Genomic DNA, 22,071 nt, shown 5'->3' with positions numbered 1-22,071 from the left:
CCTAACCATTTGATCCTGGCGAAAACTTACATATACAAACATAGAAATAAGGAGCAGGAGTAGGCCACTCAGCCTCTCTAGCCTGCTCCGCCATTCAATAAGATCATGAGGTGGAGATGCTGACATTGGACTGGGGTGGGAACAGCAAGAAGTCTCACAACACCAGGTTAAAATCCAACAGGCTTATTTGGAATCATGAGCTTTCAGGAGTGCCGCTCCTTTATCAGGTGAGTCCTTCACCTAATGAAGGAGCAGCGCTCCGAAAGCTCATGATTCCAAATAAACCTGTTGGACTTTAACCTGGTGTTGTGAGACTTCTTACAATAAGATCATGGCTGATCTGATTTTAACCTCTACCCCACATTCCTGCCTACCCCCTGATAACCTTTTACCCCCTTGCTTATCAAGAACCTGTCTAGCTCTGCTTAAAGATGTTCAAGGACTCTGCCTCAGCCACCTTTTGAGGAGAAGAATTCCAAAGTCTCACAACCCTCTGAGGGAGAAAGAAATCCTCATCCCTGTCCTTAATGGACAATCTCCTATTTTGAAAACAGCGACCCTTAGTTCTTGTTTCTCCAATAAGAAGAAACATCCTTTCCACGTCTTCCTTCTCAAGTCCCATCAGGATCTATCAAGTTGCCTCTTACTCTGCTAAACTCTACTGGATGCACCCCTGGTCTGCCCAACCTTTCCTCATAAGATAACCCACTAATTCCAGATATTAATCTAGTCAACCTTCTCTGAACTGCTTCTAATGTATTTACATCTTTCCTTAAATAAGGAGACCAATACCATATGCAATACTCCAAATGTGGTCTCACCTACAACCGTAGCATAACCTTCCTACTCTTCCATTCAATTCCCTCACAATAGGGCGGCATGGTGGCACAGTGGTTAGCACTGCTGCCTCACAGCACCTGGGACCTGGGTTCGATTCCTTACTTGGGTCACTGCCTGTGTGGAGTTTTCACATTCTCCTTGTGTGTGAGTGGGTTTCCTTTGGGTGCTCCGGTTTCCTCCCACTGTCTGAAAGACGTGCTGATTAGCTGGATTGGCCATGCTAAATTCTCCCTCAGGTGCCAGAATGTGGTGATTAGGGGATTTTCACAGTAACTTCATTGCAGTGTTAATGTAAGCCTATTTGTGACACTAATAAATAAACTTTAAACTAAACTTTTAAATGATAAATGAAAGAGAATAAATAAAAACGTACTCTCAGTTATTTTTGCTTCTAATGTTGACTGCCCGTGCCTGTTTTTCTATGGTTACAATCTGAGGAGAGATCCAATACAAGACAGCACTACTGAATCCCTGGGACCAGAGACCTCCTACATTTACCATTTGTGGAAATAGGCAATAAATTGCTGATTGTTGTGGGTCCTTGAAGAAGTCACTTCAAAGCTGGTTCATTAGCATTTTAAGCACCTTTTATTCTAGTGTCTTTTTTTTGTTTATATCCAATTCAACCCAACCAATGTCCAATTCAAAGTCTCAACAAGTGAGACATTCCCGATCCAAGCTGACAAGACAAGCTCACCACTTCCTGCCTTGGGCTTGATCTACATGATCCAAGCTGATTGGAGCAGGCATTGCACATTCTCCAAGGCTTGATCTCATTTGCATCTTAGCCAAAAGGCCTAAATGCTGCTTTAAAAAATTGCTTCAAATGAAGCCTCAGTGTCACCTCATGACTTCAACCAAGTGCAGGATGCCAAAACTACACTTGATCTTAGCCAAAAGGCCAAGAAGCTTTTTAGTGTGAGTACACTTTGTTTTGACACACAGCCCTGTAAAGTTGCTCTTCCTTTTCAGATCTCTCAGCAGAAACATCTCAAGCTGTGACAGACCACCTGTCATACAACACAGCCTTTCCATGAAAATGCATAGATGGTTAATAAGTTGATTTATGACATTGTGATAAATGGATGTTGGGTCAGCTAACAGAACTCATAATAGAATAACCTTTTGAAAGTCTAGCAGATAAATCTGAGTATAACACTATATAAGGACAATATGAGCGACACAGTGGCACAGTTGTTAGCACTGCTGCCTCACAGTACCAGGGTCCCGATTCAATTCCAGCCTTGGGTGACTGTCTGTGTGGAGATTGCACATTCTCCCCGTGGCTGCCCCGTGGGTATCCTCCGGGTGCTCCGGTTTCCTCCCACACTCCAAAGATGTGCAGGTTAGGTGGATTGGCCATGCTAATTTGCCCCGCAGTGTCCCAAGATGTGGAGGTTCGGGGGATTAGCGGGTTATATGCATGGGATTACAGGGATACAGTGGGGGCTGGGCCTAGATAAGATGCTCTGTTGGAGAGTGGGTGCAGACTCAATATGCATCCCACTGATGGGATACAGATGAAGACTTGATCGGAATTATGCCCCCGCTGCCCCCTTTCCTTCCCCTCCCCCCCAACCCAATTGTCCATGGAACCAGTAAGAAATCACACCAGCCCAGAACACACAGAACTGGGTGTGTACATTTATCCATTGAAGATCTGGGGCTGCCTCTGAAGTTCAGAATGGAGGCCTCCAACATGAGCAAGTTGGTGCCGGAGCAAAGTGACTTCTTGCAAGCTGTGCCCAGCATACCCTCTAACTCTATCTTTTACTCTCATTATGACTGTAACACTACATTCTGCACTCTCTCCTTCCCTTCTCTATGTACAATATGCTTTGTCTGTATAGTGCGCAGGAAACAATACTTTTCACTGTGTACTAATACATGAGAGAGCAACCACATTGCTGTGGCTCTGGAATCACATGTAGGCCAGACCAGGTAAGGATGGCAGATTTCCTTCCCTAAAGGACATTAGTGAACCAGATGGGTTTTTCCAATAATCGACATTGGTCATCAGTAAATTCTTTAATTCCAGATATTTTTTATTGAATTCAAATTCTATTATCTGCCGTGGTGGGATTTGAACCCGGGTCCTGAGAACATTAGCTGAGTTTCTGGATTACTAGTCTAGCCTCTAGGCCATTGCCTCCCCTGGACATTTGATATTGTGGCTTTATGCTTCAAGTGGTAAAAGATAGGACGAATTGAATGAATGTCCTGTGCATTGAGGGAAAATACCCTCAAATTTGCCTTATTGTCAAATAAGGTAACTCCGGATCTATAGTTTGCTGATATACTAAATCTAGTCACTCAAGAAGCGACTACCTTGGCTTACTTCCTCTACTATTTCCTGTTTTTAATGAGTTACACTTCTGACACAGAACAAAGTGCTGGTTATTCAAAGCTTTTTTTATAAGGGAGCTCCACTTAATTTAAAGCTGCTGATCTATAAAGAGTCTGCCATCAAATTCAGAATGAAGCAATTAATAATATAAACAAGACAGCATCACAGCATTAAACTACAAACAATATCCACAGGCGCATATAAATAACTAAAGAAAACAATACGATAATTACCAATAAACCAAGCATAATTACAGATACATTTCAACACTAAATGACCTTGCATTAAGCGTTAATGTAATGTTAAGGATGAGGACTGTTGATCATAGAATATAATCTCTACAGTGCAGAAGGAGGCCATTCAGCCCATTGAGCCAGCACCAACAACAACCCCACTCAGGCCCGTAATCCCATGTATTTACCCTGCTAATCTCCCTGACTAAGGGGCAATTTAGCATGGCCAATCCACCTACACTGCACATCTTTGGAGTGTGGGAGGAAACCCACACAGACACGGGGAGAATGTGCAAACTCCACACAGACAGTCACCCGAGGCCGGAATTGAATCTGGGTCCCTCGTGCTGTGAGGCAGCAGTGCTAACCATTGTGCCACCATGTCCACTCCCTGCAATAGGCATGTGAGTTTCTGAGGTTGGTTTCATAGGTACAAGGGTTTGTGTGGCCGTAAATACGTGGAAGAAGACAGCATTGGCAAAGCCACAGAGTCGCCCATACCTGCAACAATGCCACTTGGAAAGACAATGGCAGTAGGTGTATGGGAAGACCACTGCCTCGAACTTCCATCCAAGTTACACATCATCCTGACTCAGTAATGTACAGTTGTTCCTTCATTGTCACTGGGTATAAATCCTGGAACTTCCTCCCTAACAGCACCATGGAAACACTTTCACCACATGGACTATGGTGGTTCAAGGAAAAGGCCCACAAGCGACTCAAGGACAATTAGCAATGGGCAATAAATGTGGGACTTGCCAAAAAACATTGGGTGTACGTAAGTGTGAATAATTAAACTAGAGGAGGTCTGAATGTTACATGTTCATGATCAATTTTTGTGAAATCCAATAGTATTCCATAATAAAATACATTTATATTTGTTTATTTTTGTCGCATTTATTGGGATACAGTGAAAAATATTCTTTTTTACATGCGATACAGATAAAAACATACCATTCCGAGAGTACACGGGGGAGGAAAGGATAGGGTGCAGAATGTAGTGTTCCAGTTACAGATAAGGTGTAGAGAAAGATCAGCTTAATATATAATAGATCCATTCAAAAGTCTGATGGCAGCAGGAAAGAAGCTGTTCTTGAGTAGGTTGGTAGGCATTCTCAGACTTTTGTATCATTTACCCGATGGAAGAAGGTGGAAGAGAGTATGTCCAGGGTATGTGGGGTCCTTGATTATGCTGGCTGCTTTCCTGAGGCAGCGGGAAGTGTAGATGGAGTCAATGGGATGAATTTTCCTGTACCGCCCACCATGGGAATCGTATGGGGCGAGGGGCTGAAAGGTCCATTGACCTTGGGTGGGATTTTCTGGTTTTGTGGCGAGTGCGACCAGAAAATCCCGCCCAGTGAATGGGAGGCTGGTTTGCGTGATGGACGTTCACAACCCTTTGTAGTTTCTTGTGGTCTTGATCAGAGCAGGAGCCATTCCAAGCTGTGATACAACCAGAAAGGATGCTTTCTATGGTGCACTTGTAAAAGTTGGTGAGAGTCGCAGCGGACATACCAATTTCCTTAGCCTCCTGCGAAAGTAGAGGTATATGCAAAACTAGGTTTCCAAATGTTCATACTTTGAGAATGAACTAATTAGCTTCAGCTAAGGGATGCTATCATGACCTTGAATGTACATTGGAGAATATATAACTAGACAATATATGCCACTTAAAATTCTTTTTCAAACTCACTAGGAAATGACTAACCTTCCAAATAAGGTCACAAACAAAACTGTGTTTTCCTCTGGCTTTAGTTTCCATTGTTCTTTTCTTTTAGGTTTTGCAAGGAGAGTATTTTATTTTTACACTAGCTTTCTCTTCTGCTGAGGAAGGTGACCGAAGCTGAGGTTGACATGTTTTGGCAGTTCTTCGGTATCTCATCCATTCTTCATGTTTAAGCTGCAGAGAATGTACCTAAAAGATCTCTGGCATTAAAGCTCTTTGGCAAATAAGATATCCAGTGTTTATCATGGAGAGTTCTAAACAAGTCTTCCCCATGTGTTGTGAAAAGTCACGCCAGATCCAGAGCCCAGTCTTTCACCAATTGCAAGTAGTCTCTTTGCCTCTTTGTTGAGTTGGTAATCAGTGGATAGGAGCAAATAGATTTTTTTTCTTGTTGATAGGATGTGTTCATTGCTGGCTAGGCCTGCGTATTTTGCCTGCTCTGACTGCCATTGAGAGGGTGGTAGCTCGCCATCTTCTTGAACCACTGCAGTCCATCTGCCATAGATACAGCCACAGAGCTATTATGAAGGGAGTTCCAGGATTTTGACCCAGCGACAGTGAAGTCAAAACGTTGTGTGATTTCAAGAAGAAATTTGATATAGCTCTTGGGGCTAAAGAGATCAAGGGATATGGGGGGAAGGAGGGATCAGGATATTGAATTTGATGATTAGCCATGATCAAAATGAATGGTGGAACAGGCGCGAAGAGCCAAATGGCCTACTCCCGCTTTCTATGTTTCTAATATTTTTTAAAAGTAATTCCCTCCCCCCAGTGATTTTTCTCTTGAGTCACTTGTGGCCATTATCGGCCATGATCAAAGTGAATGGTGGAGCACGTTTGAAGGGACAAACGGCTTACTCCTGCTTCTATGTTTCTATATAGTTCCAAGTCATAGAATCATAGAATCCCTACACACAGAAGAAGGCCATTCAGCCCATTGAGCCTGCACCAATAACAATCCCACCCCGGCCCCTATCCCTGTGACCCCATGTATTTACTCTGCTAATCCCCCTAACCCACACATCTTGGGATACTAAGGGGCAATTTAGCATGGTCAATCATCCTAACCCACACATATTTGGACTGTCGGAGGAAACCGGAGCACCCGGAGGAAACCCTCGCAGACATGGAGAGAAAGTGCAAACACAGACAGTCGCCCGAGGCCGGAATTGAATCCGGGTCCCTGGCACTGTGAGGCAGCAGTACTAACCACTGTGCCACTGTACCACCCTGGGATGGCATGTGGCTTGGAGGGGAAGTTGCAGGCAGTGGTGTTCCCATGCACCTGCAGCGCTTGTCCTTTTAGGTGTTAGGGAACGCAGGTTTGGAGGGTGCTGTTGAAGGAGTCTTGGTGAGTTACTGCAGTGCATCTTGTAGTTGGTACACATTGTGTATTAATGAGGGGAGGAGTGAATGGTGAAGGTGGTGGATGCGGTGCCAATCAAGTGGGGCTGCCCTCTCCTGGATGGTATCAAGCTTCTTGAGCGTTATTGGAGCTGCACTCATGCAGGCAAGTGGGGAGTATTCCATCACACTCCTAACTTGTGCCTTGCTGATGAGGGACGGGCTTTGGGAGTCAGGAGGTGAGTTACTCACCGCAGTATTCCCAGTCTCTGACCCGCTCTTGTAGCCATATTATTTACATGGATGGTTGAGTTCAGTTTCTCGTCAGTGCTAACCCTCAGGAACCAAAAGAGAAAATGCTGGAAAGTCTCATTTTCCAGCATTTTCTCTTTTGGTTTCAGATTCCAGCATCCACAGTAATTTGCTTCGAACCCTCAGGATATTGATGGTGGTACTTCCGAATGGTAAATAGCTTCATTAATGCATGTTTATAAACAGCTTTATTAAGGGTGACTTAGCAAATTTTCAAAGAAAGAATAGTTGCATTAATTTAAGCCTTATCTCTTCCCCTGGAAAAAATCCATGCAGCCCTGTGTTAATATTTCACCTGAACAACAGCAGTAATGCGGAACTGTAAAAAGAAGTAAATTATATTTATTAGTGTCACAAGTAGGTTTACATTCACACTGCAATGAAGTTACTATGAAAATCCCCTAGTCGCCACATTCTGGCACCTGTTCGGGTACACTGAGGGAGAATTTAGCATGGTCAATGCACCTAACCAGCACGTTAGGACTGTGGGAGGAAACCGGAGCACCTGGAAGAAACCCACGCAGACACGGGGAGAATGTGCATACTCTGCACAGAAAGTGACCCAAGCCAGGAATCAAACCAGGGTCCCTGGTGCTGTGAGACAGCAGTGCTAACCGCCGCACTGTAATGTTGGACTAGAAATTGGCATTGACATTGACGAGCCGAGAAGGGGTGGTACTTACTGCTGAGAATGGAGACCGCTGCCTACAAAGATTTTGTGAATTTTGTGGAATCAACTTCACTTTCGTGATGGTAGTTTCATTCTGCCGTCCAATAGTCGGTGATCTCCATGACCCAGCAACAATGATGTCATCAAGTAGGCTAAGCAACCAATCATATTGAAGAATTCTCACCTAGCCTTCAGTCTGCAGAGAACAAACTAAAGATTGGGACATGCACATGGGTAAAGGTAGACGCTGAAAATCATTTTTATTACATTACAAACCTCTAAACCTGACATTCCAGAAATGCAATAATCTCAGAAAGATTATTCAGTTATCATTATAAATTTAATAGACCATTTAAAAAGCAAGTTATGCCTCATGCAACAGGTTGCAACCTCTCCAAGGATTTTTACAGCAAGCCTAACAGCATAAAAATGGAAGCACGCGCCACTTTTGCAAATGACTTACATCTGTGGGGACTTCAACTGCGCACCGTCCGGAGGTGCAGAGAATCACTAACAGAAACTTCTGGATTTCTGTATTCAACTGTATATGTGCAATGCCAGAAGTCACTATATATTCTCTAGTTGCGATGACAATGACTGGCCTTGGAAGGGTTCAGAGGAGGTTCACAAGAATGATCCCTGGAATGAAGAGCTTGTCGTATGAGGAACGGTTGAGGACTCAGGTCTGTACTGGTTGGGGTTTAGAAGGATGAGGGGGGATCTTATTGAAACTTACAGGATACTGCGAGGCCTGGATAGAGTGGACGTGGAGAGGATATTTCCACTTGGAGGAAAAACTAGAACCAGAGGTCACAACCTCAGGCTAAAGGGATGATCCTTTCAAACAGAGATGAGGAGGAATTTCTTCAGCCAGAGAGTGGTGAATCTGTGGAACTCTTTGCCGCAGAAGGCTTGGAGGCCAGGTCATTGAGTGTCTTTAAGACAGAGATAGATAGGTTCTTGATTAATAAGGGGATCAGGGGTTATGGGGAAAAGGCAGGAGAATGGGGATGAGAAAAATATCAGCCATGATTGAATAGTGGAGCAGACTCGATGGGCCGAGTGGCCTAATTCTGCTCCTGTGTCTTATGATCTTATGGTCTTATGGACAGTTTGCCATCGTTATAACAGAATAATCCACGCCATTGTGTTCGAGTTCCAGAATGGAGCTATAACCCAATAATCCTTTTACTGAAATGAGAATTCTGTCTTCAGAGGTTAACTGCCACTTGAACCGTTAGATCATATCTAATTGTGGATTAAAAGATTGAATTTAATGAGTGGCAGCTGTTGCTCTAAGAGCTAGCTACCTAATTAAATGCATTTTCTCCTTTCAGATGATAAATATGACTCTTCTGCTTAACAACAGTTAGTGTGGTGTTTACTACAATCTTGTTTGTGTGAACTTTATTCAAGGAGCAAATGGAACAAGAATCCTTGGATTTGTCGCACAGCAGATATCATCGCTGCAAAGGAAATGTAATCTGGTAAATTTTGCTGTGAATTTTTAGCAACCTGCTGAAACAGGAGAATTTCCCCACTGTGTCTACTTCAATTAATTTATCACCCAATTCCATTTTGCTAATGATATTTTGTCAAGATCCACAACATTGTGTAAAGCCAGATGGGAGGTTTGGCTTGGAACTTGTTTTCTGTCGCTTAGCAACTTCCTGTTGTCTTAAGAACTGACCTTGTCGTAGAATCATAGAGTCCCTACAATGCAGAAGATGCCATTTGGTCCATCGAGTCTGCACCAGCATTCTTATCCAGGCCCTCTCCCCCACCCCATCTCTGTAACCCCACACATTTACCATGGCTAAGCCCTCTAATCTGTACATCTTTGGACACTGAGGGGCAATTTAGCATGGCTGATCCACCTAACCTGCACATCTTTGGACTGTGGGAGGAAACAGGAGCAGCCAGAGGAAACCCACGCAGACACGGGGAGAATGTGCAAACTCCACACAGACTGTCACCCAAGCCAGGAATCGAACCTGGGTCCCTGGAGCTGTAAGGCAGCAGTGCTAGCTACTGCACCACAGATCAGGCATTGAACCTGTGACCTTCTGCATGGTGCTTTTATCTGCAAGCCTATTGAAGGGGTAAATTGCCTACCTAAATGTATCTTGCCTCTATTAGTTGAAAAGCAGCTCAATGGGAGTGATAATGTTAGATAATATGACAACCTATTTGCTCCCAACTGGAATGACTTGTCACATTTCCTTGCAGTACAACCCAGCATGGTGGCACAGTGGTTGGCACTGCTGCCTCACAGCGCCAGGAACCCGGGTTCAATTCCTGGCTTGGGTCGCTGTCTGTGTGGAGTTTGAATGTTATCCCCGTATCTATGTGGGTTTCCCCCGGGTGCTCCGGTTTCCTCCCACAGTCTGAAAGACGTGCTGGTTAGGTGCATTGGCCATGATTGAACCCGGGTTCAAATCCGGCCTCGGGCCACTGTCTGTGTGGAGTCTGCACATTCTCCCCGTGTCTGTGTGGGTTTCCTCTGGGTGCTCTGGTTTCCTCCCACATGTGCAGGTTAGGTTGATTGACCACACTAAATTGCCCCATAGTGTCAGAGGGATTTGCAGGGTAGATAAGTGGGGTTACGGGGATAAAGCCTGGATGGGATTGTGCCTCGATGGGCCGAATGGCCTCTTTCTGCACTGTAGGATTCTATGATTCTATGATTCTATAAATTCTCCCTCAGTGTACCCAAGCCGGAGCATGGCGACTAGGGGATTTTCACAATAACTTCATTGCAATGTTAATGTAAGCCTACTTGTGACACTAATAACGAAACTTTAAAACTTTAATTTTGGCCAGTTTGCTATTTGATGCACCTCCCTGTACAGGAGGAAGAGAAGAAATGGCCCAAACGGCTGCCAGAGAAAGCAGGGAACAACTTATAGCCCAATGCTTTTGATCCTTAAACGTTGGCACACCAAATAAAGCCACTTCACATTTGCCTGCTCAATCACCCCTTATAAAATACTTAACCGTCAAAGGCTCTGCCTCCTTCCTTCATAAGATGGAGGTCTATTTTTCCCTGTCGTCAGCCGGGGTTCGTAAGTCGAAATGAACTCTGAACTCTATGCGGTCAAACAGTTGTCAAGAACATGTAGTTGAGATATTGTAGAATTTTTTTTTTAAAAAGCTAATCTTCCTTTTAAATGGACACAGAAAGCATTAAAGATGGCTGCCAATAGTCACCTGACATTCTTCAATTACCCTATGGTTAAAGCTTTGGAATAATCCAAGTAGATTGCAGGTAGAAATATCCAGACTTATGAAGACATTTGAAATTCTATTTGTATTTACACAAGGGTGAACAGAAATTCATTCTGGCTTTCCAGAATATATTAACAGCTCTTTCTTATCTCCTTAAACCTAGAAGAGATGGGAACCAGTCAAGTTAATGGCTGAGATACTTAAAATTTTAATTAGCTCAACTGTGAAGACAATGGATGGGACAATGTGTCCGCAGACTGGGCTAACCCAATACCTCATATGGAAGCATGATTCAATTGTTTGGTATAGCAGCCATTTTGACTTTTGGAGCTGTCTGGCTGAGAACAGCCATTTTGTGCACCCAGCAGGAAATCTGAAAAACAACATCAGAGAGGGTTCTTGGCCTGGGGGGTGGGGAGAGGGGGGAGTGGGGGGGTTAAAGAGGAAGGTATTAAGAGATCAACTGCTGTTCTGCTGTAAGAGTCCACACAATCTGCAAGTGCAGTAACTGCAGAACCAATGAGGAATAGGAAACCTCTCTCTCCCAAAAACCGACTGAAATCTCTAAATAGTTGACAGCAGAAGCCTTCGCAGCTGCTGGACTGAATCTCAAAGTTCACTTGGAAATGAAGCAGCCCAAGAAGTGGGCCCACAGCAAAACAAAGAAAGCCCACCAACGCCTCTACTTTCTCAGGAGACCAAGGAAATTTGGCATGTCAGCTACGACTCTCACCAACTTTTACAGATGCACCATAGAAAGCATTCTTTCTGGTTGTATCACAGCTTGGTATGGCTCCTGCCCAGCCCAAGACCGCAAGGAACTACAAAGGGTCATGAATGAAGCCCAGCCCATCACTCAAACCAGCCTCCCTTCCATTGACTCTGTTTACACTTCCCGCTGCCCCGGAAATGCAGCCAACGTAATTAAGGACTCCACGCATCCCAGCTGGGGGCAGAATTCTCCGGCTACGCTGGTCTAAAAGCCGGAAATTCCCGCCCGACTGTCAATGGCGTTTCACATTCTCCACCACCCACCCCCTAAAATTCCAGTGATGGGCAGGATGGAAGAATCCGGCCATACTCTCTTCCACCTTCTTCCATTGGGAAAAAGGTACAAAAGTCTGAGATTACATACCAACCGGCTCAAAAACAGCTTCTTGCCATCAGACTTTTGAATGGACTTACCTTGCATTAAGTTGATCTTTCTCTACACCCTAGCTATGACTGTAACACTACATTCTGCACCCTCTCCTTCCCTATGAACGGTGTGCTTTGTCTGTATAGCACGCAAGAAATAACACTTTTCACTGGATACTCGTACATATAACAATAATAAATCAAATCAAATCAAAATGTCACGGAAACTGGTTAAAAATCTCAGGGTTAAGTATTTTTGTATCTTATGCTGCTTTTAATCTTTGTATCTGTACTTGAGAGATTGATTTTGTCACTTTTATCTAAGTAACATTAAGCAGCAATTTTTGTAATAAGCTAACCTTCGCCTTTTTTTAGGACTAAAGCTTCTCTGTTGGGTTATTTTCAAATGGAACCACTCATACTTTAAAAGGGGACTACACAGACACACACAAATTCTTAGTTTGTGGATCTCTTTAAGGAAACGTCTCTAACTTGGCCGTGACACAGTGCTACTTTGCAAACAATCATCACTTTTTTAACCAACTAACTTAGTTGATGCTCCCTCCCCTAATCTACCACTCCAATGTGGTTCTCCCTAAGTGAGACGTGCTTGACTGGTAGGATCCTTTGGAGAAGCATGGGCTGTGGTGACTCTGGTCTTGGGGAAGCTGCCGTCTCAGGGAAGACAGTATCTGTCACCCTCCCACTTACGGCAGTAAGCAGTGCTGAACACCAATCTGAAGCTGCGATGTTTGGCTCTTCTGTTAATACATGTTCACGAGTCATTTGATTTGATTTATTATTGTCACATGTATTGGCATACAGTGAAAAGTATTGTTTCTTGCGCGCTATACAGACAAAACATACCGTACATAGAGAAGGAAAGGAGAGAGTGCAGAATGTAGTGTTACAGTCATAGCTAGGGTGTAGAGACAGATCAACTTAAAACAAGGTAGGTCCATTCAAAAGTCTGATGACAGCAGGGAAGAAGCTGCTCTTGAGTCAGGAGGTGCGTGTCCTCAGACGTTTGTATCTTTTTCCCAATGGAAGAAGGTTGAAGAGAGTATTTCCAGGATGCTTGTTGTTCTTAATTATGCTGGCTGCTTTTCTGAGGCAGCAGGAAATGTAGACAGAGTCAATGGATGGGAGGTTGGTTTGAGTGATGGATTGGGCTTCATTCACGACCCCTTGTAGTTTCTTGCGGTCTTGGGCAGAGCAGGTACCATACCAAGCTGTGATACAACCAGAAAGAATGCTTTCTAAAGTGCATCTGTAGAAGTTGTACTACTAGGAGAGAGGAATTCTGATCCAAGCCATACTAGAATGCAATTCTCGAGTGTTAATTCACCATTTCAAACTAACGTGTCAAAAACACATATAATAAATTCCCCGGCTGAGATATTGCTGTTCAACTCTTTGTTCTAAAGCACACAGAAGGCTGGATATTTAGCTGCTCTCTCGTAACTGAAAGAACTGGTCCAACAAACTGGAACTCTCAGTTTAGCTCCAAAATTCACCCCCATATTTCCCATTATTCCATGTTTGAACCATTCCAATTAGACTTCCATACCTCGCAAAGCACTGAAACAAATCAAAGTCACAAATAACATTCTATGTGACTGCACCTCTGCATCATTCTCAACATGTTTGTAGTCTTTGACCACAACAACCTTGTCCAACATCTCTGCTCCATCTGGTTCCACTCCTGTCCATCCAGTCAGAATGTCGTGCAGAATGACACTGTTTGTGAACAGAACTCCCACTTACCTGATGAAGGGGCAGCGCTCCGAAAGCTAGTGGCTTTTGCTACCAAATAAACCTGTTGGACTTTAACCTGGTGTTGTGAGACTTCTTACTGCATCCAGTCAGAATCAGAGAAATGCCTACAATGGTTTCTTTTCTCACTATGGAGTTCTCAATAGTTTATCCTTGGACCCTCCCAATTCTCACCTGCCCAAATTCTCATCAAGCTGCCTCTCAGCGATATCATAAGTAAGTTGACGCTACCCAGAAGTACTTGTCCACTGTCTCTCTCCCACCCTGTCACTGTCTCTGATTGTCACGGTGTTTGCTCAACATCCAGTACTGGCTGAGCAAACATTTCCTCTGACTAAATATTGGGAAGACTGAAATCATTGTCATTCCCCACCATAAACTCCTACTCACGAACATCACCCGTCCCCTGGCCAACTTACTGAGATTGAATCAGGTAATATGCAAACTTGGTGTCCTATCTGGACCTAAGATGACTTTTGAATGCTATATTCACTCCAGTATTAATACTGCTAACTTCCACTTTCCATCGTCCTCGTCCTACCATGCCTCAGCTCATTCAATCCTTATCCATGACTTTCTTACTTCTACCTTGACTTTTCCATTGATGTTAAGGAAGCCATCCCCTACGGACAAGCCCTCCGTATACAGAGGATCTGCTCAGATGAGGAGGATTGCAACAGACATTACAGACATTGAAAGACGCCCTCATAAGAACAGGATATGGCGCTCGACTCATCGATCAACAGTTCCGACGCGCCACAGCGACAAACCGCACCGACCTCTTCAGAAGACAAACACAGGACACGACGGACAGAGTACCCTTCATCGTCCAGTACTTCCCGGAGCGGAGAAGCTACGACATCTTCTCCGGAGCCTTCTACATGTCATTGATGAAGACGAACATCTCGCCAAGGCCACCCCCATACCCCCACTACTTGCCTTCAAACAACCACGCAACTTCAAACAGACCATTGTCCGCAGCAAACTACCCAGCCTTCAGGAGAACAGTGACTACGACACCACACAACCCTGTCACAGCAACCTCTGCAAGACATGCCGGATCATCGACACGGATGCCATCATCTCACGTGAGAACACCATCTACCAGGTACACGATACATACTCTTGCAACTCGGCCAACATTGTCTATCTGATACGCTGCAGGAAAGGATGTCCCGAGGCATGGTACATTGGCGAGAACCTGCAGACGCCAAGACAATGGATGAATGAACATCACTCGACAATCACCAGGCAGGAGTGTTCCCTTCCTGTCAGGGAACACTTCAACAGTCACGGGCAATCAGCCTCTGATCTTCGGGCAGCATTCTCCAAGGCAGCCTTCAAGACACACAACAACGCAGAATCGCTGAGCAGAAACTGATAGACAAGTTCCGCACACATGAGGACGGCTTCAACCGGGATCTTGGGTTCATGTCACACTATCTGTAACCCCCACGACTTGTCTAGGCTTGCAAAATCTCATTAACTGTCCTGGCTTGAGACAATTCACACCTCTTTAACCTGTACTTAACCCTCTCTCCATTCACATTGTCTGCACCTGTAAAGACTTGATTACCTATTAAGACTCGCATTCCAACCATTATCTTGTAATTGAGTCTGTGTCTATATATGCCCTGTTTGTGAACCCAACTCTCCACTCACCTGATGAAGGGGCAGCGCTCCAAAAGCTCGTGCTACCAAATAAATCTGTTGGGCCTCTTATTGTGCCTACCCCAGTCTAACGCCGGCATCGCCACACCTTGACTTTTGCTATACTCACGTGGATGAGCTCCCACTTTGCACGCTCCGTGAACTTGCACCCAACCAAATCCCATTAACCCAGCCCTCCTGCGCCTGCTGTCCGACATTGTCTCCCGACACGGCAACACCTGACATTGACGGTGGCACAGTGGTTAGCACTTTTGCCTCACAGCACCAGGAACCCCGGTTCGATCTCCAGCTTGGGTCACTGTCTGTGAGACGGAGTCTGCACATTTTCCCCGTGTCTGCGTGAGTTTCCTCCGGGTGCTCCAGTTTCCTCCCACAGTCCGGAAGATATGCTGGTTAGGTGCATTGGCAATGCTAAATTCTCCCTCGGTGTACCCAAACAGGCACCGGAGTGTGGCGACTAGGGGGTTTTCACAGTAACTTCACTGCAGTGTTAATGTAAACCTATTTGTGACACTAATAAATAAACTTTAAACTTTCTGAGTCTTGTTTTCAAATCCATGTGTAACCTTAACCCTTCCTACCTCCTCCGTCCTACAACTAAGCAATTCTAGCCTCATGTGCATACCTCTCGTAGGGATCAGATCAAAAACTCCAAGGAATTTTATGAAGTTAGACGAGACCCCAACTCTTACATTTGATTTTGGCATTAGGGTGAGCATAATTTGTTTCACTCCAGGTATGATTCAAGTGACCCACTAGGAAGCTTTTATCAAAACAAAATTTATTTAAAAACACCGTTAGAATATAACAAAAATAATTAGCATAACCTTTAGCAATTAAAATACTTAAACATGTCGAAGTATAATTCTTAACAGCTAGCTATCTCCATTGTTCCAATTTATCCGTATCCCCATAGACATAAATCCCTACTTTAGAACCAGTTAGCACCAAAAGCAGATATGCTCACATGGATGCAAGATTTCCAGCTTTTTAACACCTTTGGACAGAGACCCAGAGAGCATTTTCCAGAGGAGGGCATATCCTCAAATGGCAGAACTTCAGAGAAGTAAACCGAGTCTCTGGCAGCTCCCAGTCTGCAGACTTTGAGACCACGCTCTGCAGCTTCCAGGCAGTAACCAACCTTGAATTCTCTGTGTAAGCTTAGCTCCACTTAGTCATAGGACCGTACCTGTCAATTAACCTAATCAGGTCCTACTCTGCAAAATGCAAGGAGAAATCATCAAAAATAACAAAACAGCATTGGTCCAGATTAAAACTAACATTCCCACAATTAGGAGCAATTATGGTGCTGCAGTAACAATATGGCATTGATAATAAAACAAACTACTAAACCAGACTTTGCACAGGAAACATGATAATACACTTCTTAAACGCACAGTATCATCATAAGAACATAAGAACTAGGAGCAGGAATAGGCCATCTGGCCCCTCGAGCCTGCTCCGCCATTCAATAAGATGATGGCTGATCTTTTCATGCACTCAGCTCCACTTACCCGCCCGCTCACCATAACCCTTAATTCCTTTACTGTTCAAAAATGTATCTATCCTTGCCTTAAAACATTCAATGAGGTACTCTCAACTGCTTCAATGGGCAGAGAATTCCATAGATTCACAACCCTTTGTGTGAAGAAGTTCCTCCTCAACTCAGTCCTAAATCTGCTCCCCCTTATTTTGAGGCCATGCCCCCTACTTTTAGTTTCACCCGCCAGTAAAAATAACTTCCCTACTTCTTTCTTTTCTATTCCCTTCATAATCTTCTATGTTTCTATAAGGTCTCCCCTCATTCTTCTGAATTCCAATGAGTATAGCCCCAGCCTACTCAGTCTCGCCTCTGTTTCACTGGTCAGAACATTGAATACAGGAGTTGGGACGTCTTGTTGAAGTTGTACAAGACATTGGTAAGGCCACACATGGAATAGTGTGTACAGTTCTGGTCACCCTATGGAATAGTGTGTACAGTTCTGGTCACCCTATTATAGTAAGGATATTATTAAACTAGAAAGAGTGCAGAAGCGATTTACTAGGATGCTACCGGGACTTGATGGTTTGAGTTATAAGGAGAGGCTGGATAGACTGGGACTTTTTTCTCTGGAGCGTAGAAGGCTGAGGGGTGATCTTATAGAGGTCTATAAAATAATGGGGGGCATAGGTCAGCTAGATAGTCAATATCTTTTCCCCAAGGTAGGGGAGCCTAAAACTAGAGGGCATAGGTTTAAGGTGAGAGGGGAGAGATACAAAAAGTTCCAGAGTGGCAATTTTTTCATGCAGAGGGTGGTGAGTGTCTGGAACGAGCTGCCAGAGGTAGTACGAGAGGCGGGTACAATTTTGTCTTTTAAAAATCATTTAGACAGTTACATGGATAAGATGGGTATAGAGGGATATGGGCCAAATGCGGGCAATTGGGACTAGCTTAGGAGTTTAAAACAAAAAGGGCGGTATGGACAAGTTGGGCAGAAAGGCCTGTTTCCATGCTGTAAACCGCTATGACTCTATGACTCTATAAGCCAACCCTCTCAACTCCAGGATCAACCTAGTGAATTTTCTTTCTGCCCCCTCCAGTGCCAGTATATCCTTTCTCAAGTAAGGAGACCAAAACTGTACACAATACTCCAGGTGTGGCCTCACCAGCATCCTATACAACTGCAACATAACCTCGCTGTTTTTAAACTCCATCCCTCTAGCAATGAAGGACAAAATTCCATTTGCCTTCTTAATTACTTGCTGCACTTGCAAACCAACTCCTTGTGATTCTTGTACAAGGACACCCAGATCCCTTTGCACAGCAGCATGCTGCAATTTTTTACCATTTAAATAATAGTCCATTTTGCTGCCAAAATGGATGACCTCACATTTACCAACATTGTACTCCATCTGCCAGACCCTCGCCCACTCAATTAGACTATCTATATCCTTTTGCAGACTTTCAGCGTCCTTTGCACACTTTGCTCTGCCACTCATCTTAGTGTCATCTGCGAATTTTGACACACTACATTTGGTCTCCAACTTCAAATCATCTATGTAAATCGTAAACAATTGCGGTCCCAACACTGATCCCTGAGGCACACCACTAGTCACTGATCGCCAACCAGAAAAACACCCAATTAGCTCCACTCTTTGCTTTCTGTTAGCTAACCAATCCTCTATCCATGCTAATACATTACCCGTAACACCTTGCACCTTTATCTTTTGTAGCAGTCTTTGGTGCGGCACCTTGTTTAATGCCTTCTGGAAATCCAGATACACCACATTAACAGGTTCCCCACTGTTTACTGTGCATATAATGTTCTCAAAGAATTCCATCAAATTAGTCAAACATGACCTGCTCTTCATGAACCCATGCTACGTTTTACCAATGGGACAATTTATATCCAGATGTCTCACTATTTCTTCCTTGATAATAGATTCAAGTATTTTCCCTACTACAGAAGTTAAGCTAACCGGCCTATAGTTACCTGCCTTTTGTCTACCTCCTTTTTTAAACAGTGGCGTCACATTTGCTGTTTTCCAATCTGCGGGAACCACCCCAGAGTCCAGCGAATTTTGGTAAATTACCACTAGCGCATTTGCTATTTCTCTCGCCATCTCTTTTAGTACCCTGGGATGCATTCCATCAGGACCAGGAGACTTGTCTACCTTTAGCCCCATTAGCTTGCCCAACACTACCTCTTTTGTGATAATGATAGTTTCTAGGTCCTCACTGCCATAGCCTTCCTGGCATCAATTTTTGGCATGTTATTTGTGTCTTCCACTGTGAAGACCGACACAAAATACCTGTTCAATTCCTCAGCCATTTTCTCATTTCCAGTTATTACATCCCCTTTCTCATCCTCTAAAGGACCAATGTTTACTTTAGCCACTCCTTTTTTGTTTTATATACTTGTAGAAACTTTTGCTATCTGTTTTTATATTCTGAGCTAGTTTGCTCTCATAATCCATCTTACTTTTCTTTATAGCGTTTTTCATGACTTTCTGTTGACCTTTAACACTTGGTCTTAATCACGCCATTATTAGAGGTGCTCATTCTAGGCTCTGGCATTTTCTTCCTAAAACTCTTCCTCTCTCTACCCCATTCCCTTGATTTAAGATGCCCTTAAAACCCTATCTCCTTGACTAAGATGTTGGTCACGTTTCAAGAGCAGTGAAAAGCACTGGGACATTTTACTATGTTAACCGTGCCATGTATTATAAATTTGCTAATTGTTGTTGTCACTGCTCACAGGAAATAACTCCAAAAGAACCGTTTTCCAGTCTCTGCCAATTAATTGCTCCTTTCTTTTAAAGTTGGATCAATAATTGGAAAGACTTCATATTGATTGATATAAGAATGAACACAGACTGATAATCAAATGCTCCGTCAAAAAGAATTTAACTTAGCCACCACTGAGTCACAATAAAGGTAGAATCCAAAGATAGAATTCAACTTGCCATGACAGAATATTATTTCTGTGAAGTTCGGCTGATGTTTGTAGAATCACAACACAGGGGAGAGGGCCATTCGACCCATTATGTCTGTGCTGGCTCTGTGAAAGACCTATTCAATTAGTACCAGCCACCTGTTCTTTTCCAGGATGTGGAGATGTTGGCATTGGACTGGGGTAGACACAATAAGAATTCTCACAACACCAGGTTAAAGTCCAACAGGTTTATTTGGTAGCACGAGCTTTCGGAGCACTGCTCCTTCACCTGATGAAGGAGCAGTGCTCTGAAAGCTCGTGATTCCAAATAAACCTGTTGGACTTTAACCTGGTGTTGTGAGACTTCTTACTGTTCTTTTCCCACAGCCCTGCACCTGTTTTACTTCTCAAATGTATATATTTGATTCCCTTTTGAAAATTACTACTGAATCTGCTTCCACTATCTTTATGAGCAATCCATCCTCGATGAAAAAGGTTCTCGAATCTTACTCAGTTGAATGAAACCTGAATTTTTCTGTGATCTTCAACTTGAAACTTCACAAATTCTTTTGATTACATAATTATGGTCGGAATGGTGAATTTTAATGTCAATTGATGTTACAGATTTAGGGGCATGTACAAATCCAGTGTAAGGGCCAGTGCACAAATCCTCTATGTAGTTCAATTCTCTATTGAATCTGAGACCTTCTGTCATTTCTGTTAAAGATTCCCATACCCAAATCAAAAGTTAATGAATAAAGCGGGCAACAATAATCTCTCCCACAATGTCAACAATACAAAGGAGATAGTCATCAACTTCAGGAAGCATAGTGGAGGACATGCCCCTGTCTACGTCAATGGGGAGAATGTGGAAGTGGTTGAGAGCTTCAGGTTTTTAGGTGTCCAGTTCATCAAAACAACTGTCCTGGTCCCTCCACGCTGATGCTATAGTTAAGAAAGCCCACCAATGCCTCTACTTTCTTAGGAGACTAATAGAATTTGGCATGTCAGCTACAACTCTCACCAACTTTTACAGATTACATAGAAAGCATTCTTTCTGGTTTTCACAGCTTGTTTTGGCTCCTGCTCTGTCCATGACCACAAGAAACTACAAAGGGTCGTGAACGAAGCCAAGTCCATCACACAAACCAGCCTCCCATCCATTGACTCCATCTACACTTCCCACTGCCTCGCAAAAGCAGCCAGCATAATTAAGGACCCCGCGCACCCCGGTCATGCTCTCTTCCACCTTCTTCTGTCAGGAAAAAGATACAAAAGTCTGAGGTCACGTACCAACCGACTCAAGAACAGCTTCTTCCCTGCTGCCATCGGACTTTTGAATGGACCTACTTCGTATTAAGTTGATCTTTCTCTACGCCCTAGCTATGACTACAACACTACATCCTGCACCCTCTCCTTTCCTTCTCTATGTACGGTATGTTTTGACTGTATAGCGCGCAAGAAACAATACTTTTCACTGTATGTTAATACATGTGACAATAATAAGTCAAATCAATTCAAATGTTAGTCTACACCTCAGCTGCTGTCATCTTTTTAAAGGGATTGATATAGTTGCTCTCAATAACCGTGCCTTTTGGCAAATGTGCTTAAATTGCTGGCAACAAAGCACTTCTAATAGATTAGAGTCAGAATTTGCAAGGGCAAAACATAGAACTATAGAAAGAGCCTACATCTTAGAAAGAGAAGAGGCGTTCTTTACAGACAACATGAGCAAAGGTTATTGTAATACTGTGAATTCGGATTGTGGGAGAACATATATCAGAGGCCAAATTTTAAAATTGTGTTCTATGCCCTATTTCATATAGAAATCATAGGAATCATAGAAACCCTACAGTGCAGAAAGAGGCCATTTGGCCCATCGAGTCTGCACTGACCACAATCCCACCCAGGCCCTACTCCCATATCCCTACACATTTACCCGCTAATTCCTCTAACCTACGCATCTCAGGACACTAAGGGGCAATTTTAACACGGCCAATCAACCTAACCCTCACATCTTTGGACTTTAGGATTTTTGGACTTTTGGTTTAGGAGTGTAATGTTTGCTTTACCCGAGCAGGGTAAACTGGCATTGTTAAAGTGAGGTTATTCTTACAAGAATTGTTAACCAACTTCATAGAATCATATGATTGAATCCCTACAGTGCAGAAAGAGGCCATTTGGCCCATCAAGTCGGCACCTACTCTCCGGCGGAGCATCCCACCCAGGCCCTCTCCCTGTAACCCCACATACTTACTCAGCTAATCCCCCTAATTTACACATCCTGGGACACTAAGGGATAATTAAGCCTGGCCAATCCACCTAATCTGCACATCTTTGGACTGTGGGAGGAAATTGGGGCACCCGGGGCA

At 43.7% G+C, this 22,071-nt stretch overlaps 1 non-coding gene across 1 annotated transcript; it reads right to left on the bottom strand.

Moving 5' to 3' along the window:
- Positions 1-1,561: 1,561 nt before the first annotated feature.
- LOC144496241 (U2 spliceosomal RNA) lies at positions 1,562-1,753 on the bottom strand. Its single transcript, XR_013498406.1, has one exon. It is a non-coding gene; the product is annotated as a U2 spliceosomal RNA (small nuclear RNA).
- Positions 1,754-22,071: the final 20,318 nt, after the last annotated feature.

This window comes from Mustelus asterias, chromosome 7 (genome assembly GCF_964213995.1).
Source record: "Mustelus asterias chromosome 7, sMusAst1.hap1.1, whole genome shotgun sequence".
NCBI lineage: Eukaryota > Metazoa > Chordata > Chondrichthyes > Carcharhiniformes > Triakidae > Mustelus > Mustelus asterias.
This window is presented reverse-complemented; position numbering and strand designations above follow the sequence as displayed.